General features: G+C 45.1%; 1 pseudogene; it reads right to left on the minus strand.

Moving 5' to 3' along the window:
- LOC129835426 (dynein axonemal heavy chain 2-like) overlaps positions 1-16,496 on the minus strand; it is a 214,451-nt pseudogene that overhangs the window by 135,093 nt on the left and 62,862 nt on the right.

The following is a 16,496-nucleotide window of genomic DNA, read 5'->3' on the forward strand; positions in this document are numbered from 1 at the left end:
GCAAATTGAGAACACGTTCTCATTTACAATTGCGACCTGGCCAAGATAAAGCAAAGCAGTTCGACACATACAACAACACATAGTTACACATGGAGTAAAAACAAACATATAGTCAATAATACAGTGAAAAAAATAAGTCTACAGTATATACAATGTGAGCAAGTGAGGTGAGATAAGGGGGGTGAAGGCAAACAGATATATGTATAAATAAATAAAAATATAAAAAGGCCATGGAGGCGAAGTGAGTACAACACAGCAAGTAAAATAAAAACTAAAAAAAAACACTGGAATGGTTGGTTTGCATTGGAAGAAAGTGCAAAGTAGAGACAGAAATAATGGGGTGCAAAGGAGCAAAATAAATTAATAAATAAATACAGTAGGTAAAGAGGTAGTTGTTTGGGCTAAATTGTAGATGGGTTATGTACAGGTGCAGTAATCTATGAGCTGCTCTGACAGCTGGTGCTTAAAGCTAGTGAGGGAGATAGGTGTTTCCAGTTTCAGAGATTTTTGTAGTTCGTTCCAGTCATTGGCAGCAGAGAACTGGAAGGAGAGGCGTCCAAAGGAAGAATTGGTTTTGGGGGTGACTAGAGAGATATACCTGCTGGAGCGCGTGCTACGGGTAGGTGCTGCTATGGTGACCAGCGAGCTGAGATAAGGGGGGACTTTACCTAGCAGGGTCTTGTAGATGACCTGGAACCAATGGGTTTGGCGACGAGTATGAAGCGAGGGCCAGCCAACGAGAGTGTACAGGTCGCAGTGGTGGGTAGTATATGGGGCTTTGGTGACAAAACGGATGGCACTGTGATAGACTGCATCCAATTTATTGAGTAGGGTTTTGGAGGCTATTTTGTAAATGACATCACCGAAGTCGAGGATTGGTAGGATGGTCAGTTTTACAAGGGTATGTTTGGCAGCATGAGTAAAGGATGCTTTGTTGCGGAATAGGAAGCCAATTCTAGATTTGACTTTGGATTGGAGATGTTTGATGTGGGTCTGGAAGGAGAGTTTACAGTCTAACCAGACACCTAGGTATTTGTAGTTGTCCACATATTCTAAGTCAGAGCCGTCCAAAGTAGTGATGTTGGACAGGCGGGCCGGAGCAGGCAGCGATCGGTTGAAGAGCATGCATTTGGTTTTACTTGTATTTAAGAGCAGTTGGAGGCCACGGAAGGAGAGTTGTATGGCATTGAAGCTCGCCTGGAGGGTTGTTAACACAGTGTCAAAAGAAGGGCCAGAAGTATACAGAATAGTGTCGTCTGCGTAGAGGTGGATCAGAGAATCACCAGCAGCAAGAGCGACATCATTGATGTAAACAGAGAAGAGAGTCGGTCCAAGAATTGAACCCTGTGGCACCCCCATAGAGACTGCCAGAGGCCCGGACAACAGACCCTCCGATTTGACACACTGAACTCTATCAGAGAAGTAGTTGGTGAACCAGGCGAGGCAATCATTAGAGAAACCAAGGCTGTCGAGTCTGCCAATGAGGATGTGGTGATTGACAGAGTCAAAAGCCTTGGCCAGGTCAATGAATACGGCTGCACAGTATTGTTTCCTATCGATGGCGGTTACGATATCGTTTATGACCTTGAGCGTGGCTGAGGTGCACCCATGACCAGCTCTGAAACCAGATTGCATAGCGGAGAAGGTGTGGTGTGATTCGAAATGGTCGGTAATCTGTTTGTTGACTTGGCTTTCGAAGACCTTAGAAAGGCAGGGTAGGATAGATATAGGTCTGTAGCAGTTAGGGTCAAGGGTGTCCCCCCCTTTGAAGAGGGGGATAACCGCAGCTGCTTTCCAATCTTTGGGGATCTCAGACGACACGAAAGAGAGGTTGAAGAGGCTAGTAATAGGGGTGGCAACAATTTCAGCAGATAGTTTTAGAAAGAAAGGGTCCAGATTATCTAGCCCGGCTGATTTGTAAGGGTCCAGATTTTGCAGCTCATTAAGAACATCAGCTGACTGTATTTGGGAGAAAGAGAAATGGGGAAGGCTTGGGCGAGTAGCAGAGGGGAGGGCAGTGCTGTTGTCCCGGGTAGGGGTAGCCAGGTGGAAAGCATGGCCAGCCGTAGAAAAATGCTTATTGAAATTCTCAATTATAGTGGATTTGTCGGTGGTGACAGTGTTTCCTATCTTCAGGGCGGTTGGAAGCTGGGAGGAGGTGTTCTTATTCTCCATGGACTTTACGGTGTCCCAGAACTTTTTTGAATTTGTGTTGCAGGAAGCAAATTTCTGCTTGAAAAAGCTAGCCTTGGCTGTTCTAACTGCCTGTGTATATTGGTTTCTGGCTTCCCTGAAAAGTTGCATATCACGGGGGCTGTTCGATGCTAATGCAGAACGCCATAGGATGTTTTTCTGTTGGTTAAGGGCAGTCAGGTCAGGAGAGAACCAAGGGCTATATCTGTTCCTGGTTCTAAATTTCTTGAATGGGGCATGCTTATTCAAGATGGTGAGGAAGGCATTTTTAAAAAATGACCAGGCATCCTCTACTGACGGGATGAGATCAATATCCTTCCAGGATACCCCGGCCAGGTCAATTAGGAAGGCCTGCTCGCTGAAGTGTTTCAGGGAGCGTTTGACAGTGATGAGTGGAGGTCGTTTGACCGCTGACCCATTACGGATGCAGGCAATGAGGCAGTGATCGCTGAGATCTTGGTTAAAAACAGCAGAGGTGTATTTGGAGGGCAAGTTTGTTAGGATGATATCTATGAGGGTACCCGTGTTTACGGAATTAGGGTGGTACCTGGTAGGTTCATTAATAATTTGTGTGAGATTGAGGGCATCAAGCTTAGATTGTAGGGTGGCTGGGGTGTTGAGCATGTTCAAATTTAGGTCACCTAGCAGCACGAGCTCTGAAGATAGATGGGGGGCAATCAGTTCACATATAGTGTCCAGAGCACAGCTGGGGGCAGAGGGTGGTCTATAGCAGGCGGCAACGGTGAGAGACTTGTTTTTAGAGAGGTGGATTTTTAAAAGTAGAAGTTCAAATTGTTTGGGAACAGACCTGGATAGTATAACAGAACTCTGCAGGCAGTCTTTGCAGTAGATTGCAACACCGCCCCCTTTGGCCGTTCTATCTTGTCTGAAAATATTGTAGTTGGGGATAAAAATGTCTGAATTTTTGGTGGTCTTTCTAAGCCAGGATTCAGACACGGCTAAAACATCCGGGTTGGTAGAGTGTGCTAAAGCAGTGAACAGAACAAACTTAGGGAGGAGGCTCCTAATGTTAACATGCATGAAGCCAAGGCTATTACGGTTACAGAAGTCATCAAAAGAGAGCGCCTGGGGAATAGGAGTGGAGCCAGGTACTGCAGGGCCTGGATTCACCTCTACATCACCAGAGGAACAGAGGAGAAGTAGGATAATGGTACGGCTAAAAGCTATGAGAATTGGTCGCCTAGAGCTACCAGAGCAGAGAGTAAAAGGAAGTTTCTGGGGGCGATAAAATAGTTTAAAGGAATAATGTACAGACAAAGGTATGGTAGGATGTGAATACAGTGGAGGTAAACCTAGGTATTGAGTGATGATGAGAGAGATCTTGTCTCTAGAAACATCATTGAAACCAGGTGATGTCATCGCATATGTGGGTGGTGGAACTGCAGGGTTGGATATGGTATAGAGAGCAGGGCTAGAATCTCTACAGTGAAATAAGCCAATAAACACTAACCAGAACAGCAATGGACAAGGCATATTTACATTAAGGAGAGGCAAGCTTAATCAAGTGATAAATAAGGGTCCAGTGAGTAGAGGTTGGTTGGGGTCGTGGCGATCCAGACAGCTGGCCGGGTATATGGCTATCGGTAGCAGCATAGGATGGAGGTCTGTTTGTAGATACCTCGTGCGTTTCCGTCGGTAGGTTCCGTGTAGTGGGGTTTTGTTCAGATAGCAGCCGATAAGACAGCTAACGATTAGCGGGCCTCAGATGAGCGTTCAGGTAACGCCGGGACGGAGGTGCCGGTTGGATAAATCCCTCGGGCAGATAACGTCGGCAGTCAGTCGTGAAGGCCCGGTGGGGTTCCGTATCTGCAGCAGCAACAAAGAAGCGGGTCCGGATGGTGATGGAACTCCTCAGCTGGCTAGCTCCAGCATGATTTGAGTTAGCTCCGGGGTCGACGTAAGCCAATAGTCACACGGTATGCAGCTAGCTAGCTGCGAAATCAAGGTGCACGTGTCCAGAGGCTGCGGTTGGAATCCGGGGAAACTGAGAGAAAAAAAGTCCCGGAATGCTCCGGTCCGAGTCGCGTTGCACAAAAGTGCCGGTAGATTATCGAGCTAGAGGAATAGCTGATGACCGCAAAAACGTGGGCAGCTGAAACACCAACGCTAGCCAGCAAACCGGCTAATTTCGGGGCAGCTACAGATTAGCTTCTGGCTAGCTATCGGAGTAGCTTCTGGATTAGCTTTCAGGCTAGCTTCTGAATTAGCCCCTGGCTATCTTCCACGATGGATTTTCAGATTGAGGTAAATAGTACTTATTGTAATTGGTGAAGCGGGTTGCAGGAAAGCTTTTGCAGGAAAGCTTTTGTAGTTGAGTTCTTGGATAATAAAATAAATAAAAGATATGTGAAGAAAAGGTGTAAATATATATATATACAGGACACGACACGACAACACGGAAAAATACGTCTGAACTGCTAAGCCACCTTGGTGGAAACACGTATGAATTAATTAAAATAACATGCAAAACAGGAAAGTCAATTATTTTGCTAAAAATGTGGGGTTCAAAACAGGTGGAGCTCCTGCCCTGAAAGTTGAACATGTAGATCCTGCCATGTGGATGTGCATGGTAAACATGTCTAAGCCTGCAGACTAGACAGCGAGAGTGTGCAATATTGTCTTATGGATTTGTTTGGGACAGTGCTATGTAAATCGTTGGAGAGTCAACACTCCATGCGTGTACACTACATGCTGGTCTGGCTCAGCACTTTGTTATTGAGCTTTGTCGATAGAACAATCAGACATGTTTCTTTCTTTGAATTCATCCTGACCTTTGTTGAAATCTGTTTTGTATTGTATTTTACTGTACTTTTATACAGTTTTGAACGCAGAACACAAATGCTGGCCAAGTATAATTTTGGACTAATATGGGTTGAAGCCAAAAGCAGAAAACAATCTGGCAACCAAGCTACCACCCCTCCCCCTTCCTATCCATGTTGCCAGACCTGGCGAAGTCGGCGTCGAAGGACACGGGGGGTTGAGGCGCTGGTGTCTTCTGATGAAGGGGTCCTTGTTGATCCCCTGGATCTCTCTGTGTTTGTCCCAGGGCTTCAGGTAAGCCTGTGTTAGCTGTCATCCCTGCTGCTCCCGCTGCCTGGATCTTGCCAATCTCCTCATCTTGTTCTGGGGTCAGAGATGGAGAGGATCACCATATAAAATAGGTCAAAGCTCCTAACATCTGATACAGGATCAGCTATGTTGGAAATGTCCTCGTCTTTCTGGGGTTGGTGAGAGAGAGAGGGGGATGTGTAAAGGAATCACCTTATGGAGTAAGTGAGAGAAGAGGTAAAAGCCCCTATTCTAACAACTGATACCAGGTCAGATATTTTGGTTTAAACTTTAAATTCATTCCATCCTCTCTTGCGAAATAGAATTGTATCTAAATGAGACAAACCAGGATAAACAAATACAAATTACTATGGTTAAAATGTTGAGTATGTTAGCCTGATCTGAGATCAGTGGATAAAAGCACCTTCTACCTCAAGCTCACCATATGGTACATGGAGTGCTGTACACTCGACTACATAAGAGCACATGCTTCCACACATAGTTAAATACAGTGAGTTGACACCCTTTTGACACATTGTAACAGGCACTTACACTTTTCATGAGTGAACACATTTAACAGCCTTGCGAGTATCACTGGGGATCAACTAGACCATGCTGATTAGGGTTCAGAACCTAACAGTTGTAGTATTCCCCCTCAATGGAGATATGGCTGGACAGACAGACACACACACACACACACACACACACACACACACACACACACACACACACACACACACACACACACACACACACACACACACACACACACACACACACACACACACACACACACACACACACACACACACACACACACACACACACACAAGCACACATGGAGAGCCACCTCTGGTCTACTCCAGTCCACCATCTTCTGACTGTTTGATTAAAGCCAGAGTCAGAGGGAGACTTGTTACTCCCTGTGGAAGACCCGTTGTCAATCAACCCAGGAGACAGCTGACAGGGAGAGCTGATTAAAATGGATTGATGAGAAGAGAGGATGGAGAGAAATGGTATAAGAGGAACGGGGTTAGGATGGAGTGAGAGAATAAGGCGAGGGTGAAGGAGCAGGGGATGAAAGTGAGGAGGAGGTATGGTAACGAGGGATGAGGAGGGGTGATACTGGACAGGGGGGTGAGGATGGAGTGCAAATGAAGAGGAGGGAAGGGGGGATGGGGGTAAGGATGAAGAGATTAAATGAAATCCAGGGGATCTATATGAAGAGAAGGAGTGAAAAATGAAAGATGGATAAGGTGAGAAAAGGTGAGGGGTCAGAAGCAAAGACAAAGAAGAGGAATGAACTGAAGAACAAGGCACGAATCAGGAGAGGGATGAGAGGGGTCTAACCTATGATGCATTGTACAGGTTTCCTCTGTGAGCGTGTGTGTTTGTGTGTGTGTGTGTTTGTGTGTTACCTATGATGCAGCAAACAGGTTTCCTCTGTGAGCGTGTGTGTTTGTGTGTTACCTATGATGCATTGTACAGGTTTCCTCTGTGAGCGTGTGTGTTTGTGTGTTACCTATGATGCAGCAAACAGGTTTCCTCTGTGAGAGTCTGCACGTGAGGTGTGGGAGGCATTTGAACACAGAGATGGTGCTGATCAGCTGAGAAATGATGTTGTTCACGATCTGAGGTAGCTTCTGAAGGGTCGGGGAGAATGCTACTTGTTGATGCGCACAAAGACTGACAGACAGACAGACAGACAGACACAGACAGAAACACAGCCCATTGCCACTTACACTAACCAACGTGTTCTGCCTCTCTAGTCAAAGACCTAAAGAACTTGCAGAGAGCTCTCCCCCAATCATTATCTAACAGCCAATCTGAACGTTACATTCCCCTCATGATTCCTACATAAAGATTCGATGAAATATGACTTTAATCGTGTACGTTTTAATAACAAAACCGGATCCTCTTGTATAGAGAATGGCAACATGTTAAAGCATTCTGAACCATACCCTCCTAGCCTATCACTTGATGCAGATATGTTACATACATTAAGCCTATATCATATGTCATGGCTGATTTATAAAGTGGGGAGGGAGTGAGGGAGAGAGCGGGGGAGAAATAAATAAAGCGGGGGTGATGTATAATGCCCTCCATATGTAAGGTAAGCTTGCTGCTTAATGCCCTGTGTTGGTGAGACAAGGACAAAGAAGGTTCTCTTTCATTGTATTCTAAATAGTGCGGAGGTGTCGACCTGTCTGACTGTGTCTCTCACTGCGACCGTGGAAATGCTACAATGTCATATGTCATCAGACACTGAGAACGGATGACATTGTTCGGCTTTCAAACATGAGACTTTTGTTTGGGTGTGTGTTAGTATGTGAAGGAGTAATATTGCCAGAATCCCTCGTGAGACTGAGTGTGAACGTGACCGAAATATCAATATCTCTTTAGAAACTGCCTTGAAGTCAATTTCAATCTGCAATGCTTATGCACATGTGTTAAAAATGGTGTGTGTGTGTATGTGCATGTGATTAGGTGCGTGTGCTTTTCTGTCTGTTTGAGTACGTACCTGTGAGTTGGCACCGGAGGCCTCCTGGTCCAGCACCACATGCACCCTGAACAGAAGAGGGGGTTGGGGGAGGTCTTGCTGTCTCTGTTGATGGCCTTGGACAGCTCCTGTAGGGACCACATGCCATCCATCGTCTCTGTGTGTACAACCCAGTGCTGCTGGATCTGAGACACACACACACACACACACACACACACACACACACACACACACACACACACACACACACACACACACACACACACACACACACACACACACACACACACACACACACACACACACACACACACACACACAGATGCACACACTTGTGTAGATAGCACTGCACATTCACTATCATCAGTCCATCATCTACTCGCTCAACCACCTAATGGCATCTATTTGTAATTTCTTCCACAGGTGAAGTTCTAATGAAGATATTTTCTGGATGGACAGTTTTCATTTTCTATAATGAAATCATCTCATGGAATTATCTTGCTAGCCACTATTTTATGAGGACAAATTAGCCCAAAAAAGTAAGTAAGCAGAAACTAGCAGGGAATAGGTACTCTCCCACACACACCCATCCCCCACCACAACACACACACCTCAGGCCCGTCTGTGAGGAAGGTCTTATAGACCTGGGGCATGATGGCCACGATGTCCTGATGTGCTGAGCTGAGCCTCAGGAGCTCGGCCTGTTGGTGGGCCTGGTGGTGGGACTGTTGGTCCCCCTCAAATTCCAGGTCCCTGTACACCGAAGAGAGAAGAGGAGGGAAGCTGCAGAGATGTCTAGCTCTTCTCTCATATTGCTCTGGCAGCCAGACCTAATTCATAGAGAGTAATCCAGCTCTCACTCAGAATTACAGATCCCAACTCCGATCTCCGAAATGTACAGCTTTCATGGGGATAAGGCCTGCCGCGCAGAATAAGCCTCCGTGAGCGAGAGAAGAGTAGTTGGGTGGGTTGGGGCAGAGAGGAGTAGAGAGAGGGGCTGCTCTGAGTCAGTTCAGATCTTTTTAGCAGATTTTCTCTCTCTCCCTTAGCTACTACAAGGAAAACAGCACTCACAGACAATGACCTTTTGACTTTGGGCTCGACAGATCTTGACATTGGCTCGACACAAACCTGATCTTAAACCTCCTGAGAGAGTGGAGAGGAGAGGAGAGCCGGGGGAAAGGGGGAGAGAGGAGATGGCAGAGGGGGAAAGTGGAGAGGGGGAGAAGGGCGCGGTGCGGTGGCATGAATCCCTGCCAATGAGCGTTAGTGTTCATTATGCATGCTGCTGCTCAACCTGTCTGATGCCTGAGCCCCTATAACAACCCTCTGGAAGACAAGGCATTACTTATAGTGTAGCATCCAACGCAATGTCGGCAAAGCCTACTGTAGCACCGGGGTTCCCAAACTATGGGGCGCTCCCGTCGCCAGGGGTGGTCGCAGTTGCCCTTTGGAAAAATACATTCATATATATATATATATATATATTTTAAGGAATTCATTCAACTGACTCTTGAAAGCTGTAACAGTAGAATACACAAGGTGAAATTGGGTTGTGAATTTGCAGTTTTCCTCGTCATTGTAGATATTAGAAAGCTATTTGGAGCGTGACAGAAATGCCCAGAGTAACTAACCCATGTCAGCTAAAGTTTTGTAGCCCACTGATTTTGTGATAAAGTATGAGTCACACAGATATCCCATGAACACACAATAGACATGACAAAATGTGTAGAATTGTAGGGAATTAGCTTTAAAACTGCAATGTTCTCCCCACTCCATTGTAAAATGGATAGAATTGCAGGAAATAAGCTTTAAACTTACAAAATGTTCTCTCCACCATAGAAATAGATGCGTTACCCAATGATGAAAGGGATGCCCGAGTGAAAAAGTTTTGGGAACCCCCACTGTAGTATACTAGCACAACACGTCATTCATGATTATACTGTTAGCTAGCAGTGTAGCATAACAGCCCTAGATCAGTTTGTGCTGTCTTGCCAACTCCTATAGTCATTGTCACGCATGCAATTATAGCACTTACAGATCTGGAACCAGGCTATGCACTGAATTCATACAGTACTCTAACCCCCCCTCCTCTCCACCTCTCCATCTTTTTCTATACATCTCTCCTACCCTCCTTTTCCCTATGGAGAAACGCACGCACGTACGCACACACAGACACATAGCCCTCTGTACACTGGATACAACATTAATGTCTCAAAACACATGCATCACGGCTTGCACCAGGCTGTGTGTGTGTGCATTTTCTGCTGGCAGCTGAATTCGTTTCACAGATCCAATTTTTATGGGTCTAGAAAATGCTGACCACAGAATGATGACAACAACAGTATACAGCAGTCTGTTTTGTGTGTGTGTGTGTGTGTGTGTGTGTGTGTGTGTGTGTGTGTGTGTGTGTGTGTGTGTGTGTGTGTGTGTGTGTGTGTGTGTGTGTGAGGGAGAGAGAGAGAGAGAGATGGAGGTGGTTTGTAAAAGCAGGGAGCTAAGAAAGCCACATCCTGTTGCTGTAGTGTATCTACAGGGTTTACAGCTGCATATCTAAACCCTGGCCCAGGAGCAGAGCACAGTACTGTAAAATACAGAGTTACTGTAAAACACAGAGTTACATAACAGTGCCTTACTGTATAATATTGATTTACGTAATACTGACTCCCTGCATAATACTGATTTATGTAATAATGACTTACTGTATAACACTGATTTATGTTATACTGACTTACTGCATAATACTGATTTATGTTATACTGACTTACTGCATAATACTGATTTATGTAATACTGACTTACTGTATAACTTACTGATCTTTCCGGCTACCCGGATAAAGCACAAAATAAACTTCACTTAGTGCTAAATACGGTTGCTAGAATCTTGACTAGAACCAAAACATTTGATCATATTACTCCAGTGCTAGCCTCCCTACACTGGCTTCCTGTTAAGGCAAGGGCTGATTTCAAGGTTTTACTGCTAACCTACAAAGCATTACATGGGCTTGCTCCTACCTATCTTTACGATTTGGTCCTGCCGTACATACCTACACGTACGCTACGGTCACAAGACGCAGGCCTCCTAATTGTCCCTAGAATTTCTAAGCAAACAGCTGGAGGCAGGGCAGATATAACAGACTGACCCTAGCCACCCGACACATAAACTACTGCAGCATATGTTCGTCAAAGGAGAGATCAGGGTCCAGAGTAACGCAGAGGTCCTTCACAGTTTTATTTGAGACGACTGTACAACCATCAAGATTAATTGTCAGATTCAACAGAAGATCTCTTTGTTTCTTGGGACCTAGAACAAGCATCTCTGTTTTGTCCGAGTTTAAAAGTAGAAAGTTTGCAGCCATCCACTTCCTTATGTCTCAAACACAGGCTTCTAGCGAGGGCAATTTTGGGGCTTCACCATGTTTCATTGAAATGTACAGCTGTGTGTCATCTGCATAGCAGTGAAAGTTAACATTATGTTTTCGAATGACATCCCCAACAGGTAAAATATACAGTGAAAACAATAGTGGTCCTAAAACGGAACCTTGAGGAACACCGAAATTTACAGATGATTTGTCCAAGGACAAACCATTCACAGAGACAAATTGATATCTTTCCGACAGATAATGTAATGCTCGTCGGAAGAAGTGGACCAAGGTGCAGCGTGGTACGTGTTCATGATACTTTATTTCCTCAGAACACCCAAACAAAACAACAAAAGAATAACGAACGTCACGTTCTGAAGGCTTCTCAGAGCTAACAAAAAACAACATCCCACAACCTAAGGTGTCAAAACAGACTGCCTAAGTATGATTCCCAATCAGAGACAACGATAGACAGCTGTCCCTGATTGAGAACCATAACCGGCCAAAACATAGAAATAAAAAAACATAGAATGTCCACCCCACATCACACCCTGACCTAACCAAATAGAGAAATAAAACGGCTCTCTAAGGTCAGGGCGTGACAGATAAGATCTAAACCAGGCCAGAACTTGTCCGTGTAGACCAATTTGAGTTTCCAATCTCTCCAAAAGAATGTGGTGATTGATGGTATCAAAAGCAGCACTAAGGTCTAGGAGCACAAGGACAGATGCAGACCCTCGGTCTGACGCCATTAAAAGGTCATTTACCACCTTCACAAGTGAGGTCTCAGTGCTATGATGGTATCAGTGCTATGGTGGGATCTAAAACCAGACTGAAGCATTTCGTATACATTGTTTGTCTTCAAGAAGGCAGTGAGTTGCTACGCAACAGCTTTTTCTAAAGTTTTTGAGAGTGTTACGTTCCCCAGTTTCTGTTGTAGTTTATATTTGAGTGTGTGTGTTTCAGGAGATGGCTTCCTGAAATTATCCCCAACAACTGATTGGTTGGCCCCAATTGATGATTGGAGAGCTGACCCCGCCCCCTCGTCAAGACGCAGCTGTATCTAATTACCAATGCCTTCTGAAGCTATAAAAGCCAGTGTTCTGTTCAGGAGAGAGAGAGAGAGAGATCATAGGCAGGCTTAGATCATTGTAGGCTGAGGAGGTTGCAGAAAGATTGAATGTGATATAGATCATTGCTGAGAGAGGAGGTTGATGGCTGAGGGTTATAGCATGTTGGTATGTACTGTGTTAGTTGTTGCTGGGAGCAGTTGGTATGTTCTGTGTGAGATTGTTGCTCAGATAGAGCTTATTTGATGTCCTTTGTTTCTTAGTTTGTTTGAGTACTGTTTTATATTCTGCTTCATTTGTTCCCGAAGGGGAAGGCACCTAGGGAGTGCTTAGGCAAGAGGCCCGCGGGTATACATATACCCGTAGTATATTCACTGTCTAGGCACACTAGGTAAGACATGGGCCGACCACCCCCTGTATTTTGGTTAGCGCACCAGGCGGTGCTAAATTAGGTAAGTAGTGGGTAGGCAGGTTAGATAGGAGAGGGGGAGGCTTTGACATTCACTTTCTTTGCTTTGGTTCCGTCCAGCCCCTTTTCCCCATATTACCGTGTAAAGGAAATAAATCCTAGTAAACGGTCAATTCAGCCTGTTGTCGTCCTCTCACACCTACAGTCCCATACCTCTTTCACTTCACGGGGAGTTCAGTTGCAGCAGGGTGTTGTGTTCCTTCTTCACATAGGCGTGTGTAACAGAGGAATGGAAGATTTGATATAGTCCGATTAGTTTTTTATATTTTCTGGGTCAAGGTTTGGCTTTTTCAAGAGGCTTAATTACTGCAATTTTTAGTGAGTTTGGTACACATCCGGTGGATAGAGAGCCATTTATTATGTTCAACATAGGAGGGCCAAGCACAGGAAGCAGCGCTTTCAGTAGTTTAGTTGGAATAGGGTTCAGTATGCAGCTTGAAGGTTTGGAGGCAATGATTATTTTAATCATTTTGTCAAGAGATATAGTACTAAAACACTTGAGTGTCTCTCTTGATCCTAGGTCCTGGCAGAGTTGTGCAGACTCAGGACAACTGAGCTTTGGAGGAATAAGCAGATTTAAAGAGGAGTCCGTAATTAGCTTTTTAATGATCATGATCTTTTCCTGAAAGAAGTTCATGAATTTATTACTGCTGATGTGAAAGCCATCCTCTCTTGGGGAATGCTGCTTTTTAATGACTATCAAAAATAAATTTTGGATTGTTCTTATTTTCCTCAATTAAGTTGGAAAAAATAGGATGATCGAAAAGCAGTGTGGGCTCTTCGATACTGCACGGTACTGTCTTTCGAAGCTAGTCGGAAGACTTCCAGTTTGGTGTGGCGCCATTTCCGTTCCAATTTTCTGGAAGCTTGCTTCAGAGCTCGGGTAATTTCTGTATACCAGGGAGCTAGTTTCTTATGACATGTTTTTAGGGGTGCAACTGCATCTAGGGTATTGCGCAAGGTTAAATTGAGTTCCTCAGTTAGGTGGTTAACTGATGTTTGTCCTCTGACGTCCTTGGGTAGGCAGAGGGAGTCTGGAAGGGCATCAAGGAATCTTTGGGGTTGTCTGAGAATTTATAGCATGACTTTTGATGCTCCTTGGTTGGGGTCTGAGCAGATTATTTGTTGCGATTGCAAACGTAATAAAATGATAGTCCGATAGTCCAGGATTATGAGGAAAAACATTAAGATCCACAACATTTATTCCATGGGATAGAACTAGGTCCAGAGAGTGACATTGAGTAGGTCCAGTGACATGTTGGAGAAAACCCACTGAGTCGATGATGGCTCCGAAAGCCTTTTGGAGTGGGTCTGTGGACTTTTCCATGTGAATATTAAAATCATCAAAAATTTGAATATGATCTGCTATGACTGCAAAGTCTGATAGGAATTCAGGGAACTCAGTGAGGAACGCTGTATATGGCCAAGGAGGCCTAGCAACACCTCCGCCTTTGCGGGATGCACAGGGGATTTTTATGGAATGGTCTGCCTACCCATGTGAGAGACGCAGACTCGGTCTCAACCTTTAAGTCTTTATTGAAGACTCATCTCGTCAGTGGGTCCTATGATTGAGTGTAGTCTGGCCCAGGAGTGTGAAGGTAAACGGAAAGGCACTGGAGCAACAAACCGCCCTTGCTGTCCCTGCCTGGCTGGTTCCCCTCTCTCTACGGGGATTCTCTGCCTCTAACCCTATTACAGGGGCTTACTGGTGCTCTTCCATGCCATCCCTAGGAGGTGGGTTGAGTCACTGACGTGGTCATCCTGTCTGGGTTGGCGCTTTGTCGGCCTTGTCTCAGGATGGTAAGTTGGTGGTTGAAGGTATCCCTCTAGTGGTGCGGGGGCTGTGCTTTGGCAAAGTGGGTGGGGTTATATCCTGCCTGTTTGGCCCTGTCCGGGGGTATCATCGGATGGGGCCACAGTGTCTCCTGACCCCTCCTGTCTCAGCCTCCAGTATTTATGCTACAGTAGTTTGTGTCAGGGGGCTAGGGTCAGTTTGTTATATCTGGAGTACTTCTCCTGTCTTATCCGGTGTCCTGTGTGAATTTAAGTATGCTCTCTCTAATTCTCTTTCTTTCTCTCGGAGGACCTGAGCCCTAGGACCATGCCTCAGGACTACCTGGCATGATGACTCCTTGCTGTCCCCAGTCCACCTGGCCGTGCTGCTGCTCCAGTTTCAATTGTTCTGCCTGCGGTTATGGAACCCTGACCTGTTCACCGGACGTGCTACCTGTCCCAGACCTGCTGTTTTCAACTCTCTAGAGACAGCAGGAGCGGTAGAGATACTCTGAATGATCGGCTATGAAAAGCCAACTGACATTTACTCTTGAGGTGCTGACCTGTTGCACCCTCTACAACCACTGTGATTATTATTTGACAATGCTGGTCATTTAAGAACATTTGAACATCTTGGCCATGTTCTGTTATAATCTCCACCTGGCACAGCCAGAAGAGGACTGGCCACCCCTCATAGCCTGGTTCTTCCTAGGTTTCTTCCTAGGTTTTGGCCTTTCTAGGGAGTTTTTCCTAGCCACCGTGCTTGTACACTTGCATTGCTTGCTGTTTAGGGTTTTAGGCTGGGTTTTTGTACAGCACTTTGTGGCATCAGCTGATGTAAGGGCTTATAAATACATTTGATTTTATCTTCATAATACTGACTTACTGTATACTACTGATTTACGTAATACTGATTTACTGCACAATACTGATTTGATATACTGACTTACTGTATAATACTAACCCACTGTATACTACTGATTTATGTAATAATGACTTACTGTACAATACTGATCTTTTCTCTAACTACTACTGTACTTCAACTTACTGTCTATGAGTGCAGTGAAGTGTCCTTCTAACCCAATGGCTACCAACCCCGGTCCTGGAGAGCATCAAAGTATGCACGTTTTTGTTACAGCCGAACATGAAAAAGCTTGATTCAACTAATTAAGTTCTTGATGAAAAGCTCAATTGGCGGTTTTACACACTGTAGCTCTCTAGGATTGTCTCTAACTACCTATTTAACCGGATAAACTCTGTAGCAACTAATGCCACTCAGAGTGTGTGTGTGCGTTCGTGTTCTGACCTTGTTGGCGTCCAGCCTGTAGTCGTTGATGAGGAAGTTGGATGCCCCTTCAGAGAACCAGTGCATCTTGGAGAGATCCGGCTGTATCTTCTTGTCCAGGAAACAGATATGCTCCCGAAACAGACCCAGCTCCTCAGCAGACAGCGTCGCGATAATCCTGGACACACACACAGACGGACGGACACGGACAAACACAGATACACACACACACAGATGGACCAAACATTAGTGTTTATAGAGGCAGCTATGTTTCATAAACACATTAGTATACGAAAATGCATAAAATACTGGTGGTCTTTTCAATTCATTTCCTGCACTATATTATTTAACAGAAATTCCCTGGGACAGTACTTTACAGGGAATTAAACAAACACAGCTAACCAGGCATTAGTTTGTTGATACAGTATGAACACACAACCTATGGCTAGGCCTTTTCTCACAATAAGTTATGAGCATTGTGCTACACATGGCCTGCCGCATGCTAATTGACTTCCACTCTAGGCTCTGCCGAGTGGGCTTCAATCTGAAGTAGTGTTGTGTGCTGAGCTTTACAGGGTCCCAGGCAGTGTGCACACACAGGCTTACAGTCTGATTTGCTTCAAACTGAGTAAGGATGGAATGTGTGTGTGCATGTCTGCATGTGTGTGCAGTGATTGACATTATGGGTTTGTTTCAAATAAAAAACAGGAATATCACATTTACATAAGTATTCAGACCCTTTACTCAGTACTTTGTTGAAGCATCTTTGGCAGCGA

Source organism: Salvelinus fontinalis, chromosome 36, assembly GCF_029448725.1.
Source record: "Salvelinus fontinalis isolate EN_2023a chromosome 36, ASM2944872v1, whole genome shotgun sequence".
In the NCBI taxonomy this organism is placed as follows: domain Eukaryota; kingdom Metazoa; phylum Chordata; class Actinopteri; order Salmoniformes; family Salmonidae; genus Salvelinus; species Salvelinus fontinalis.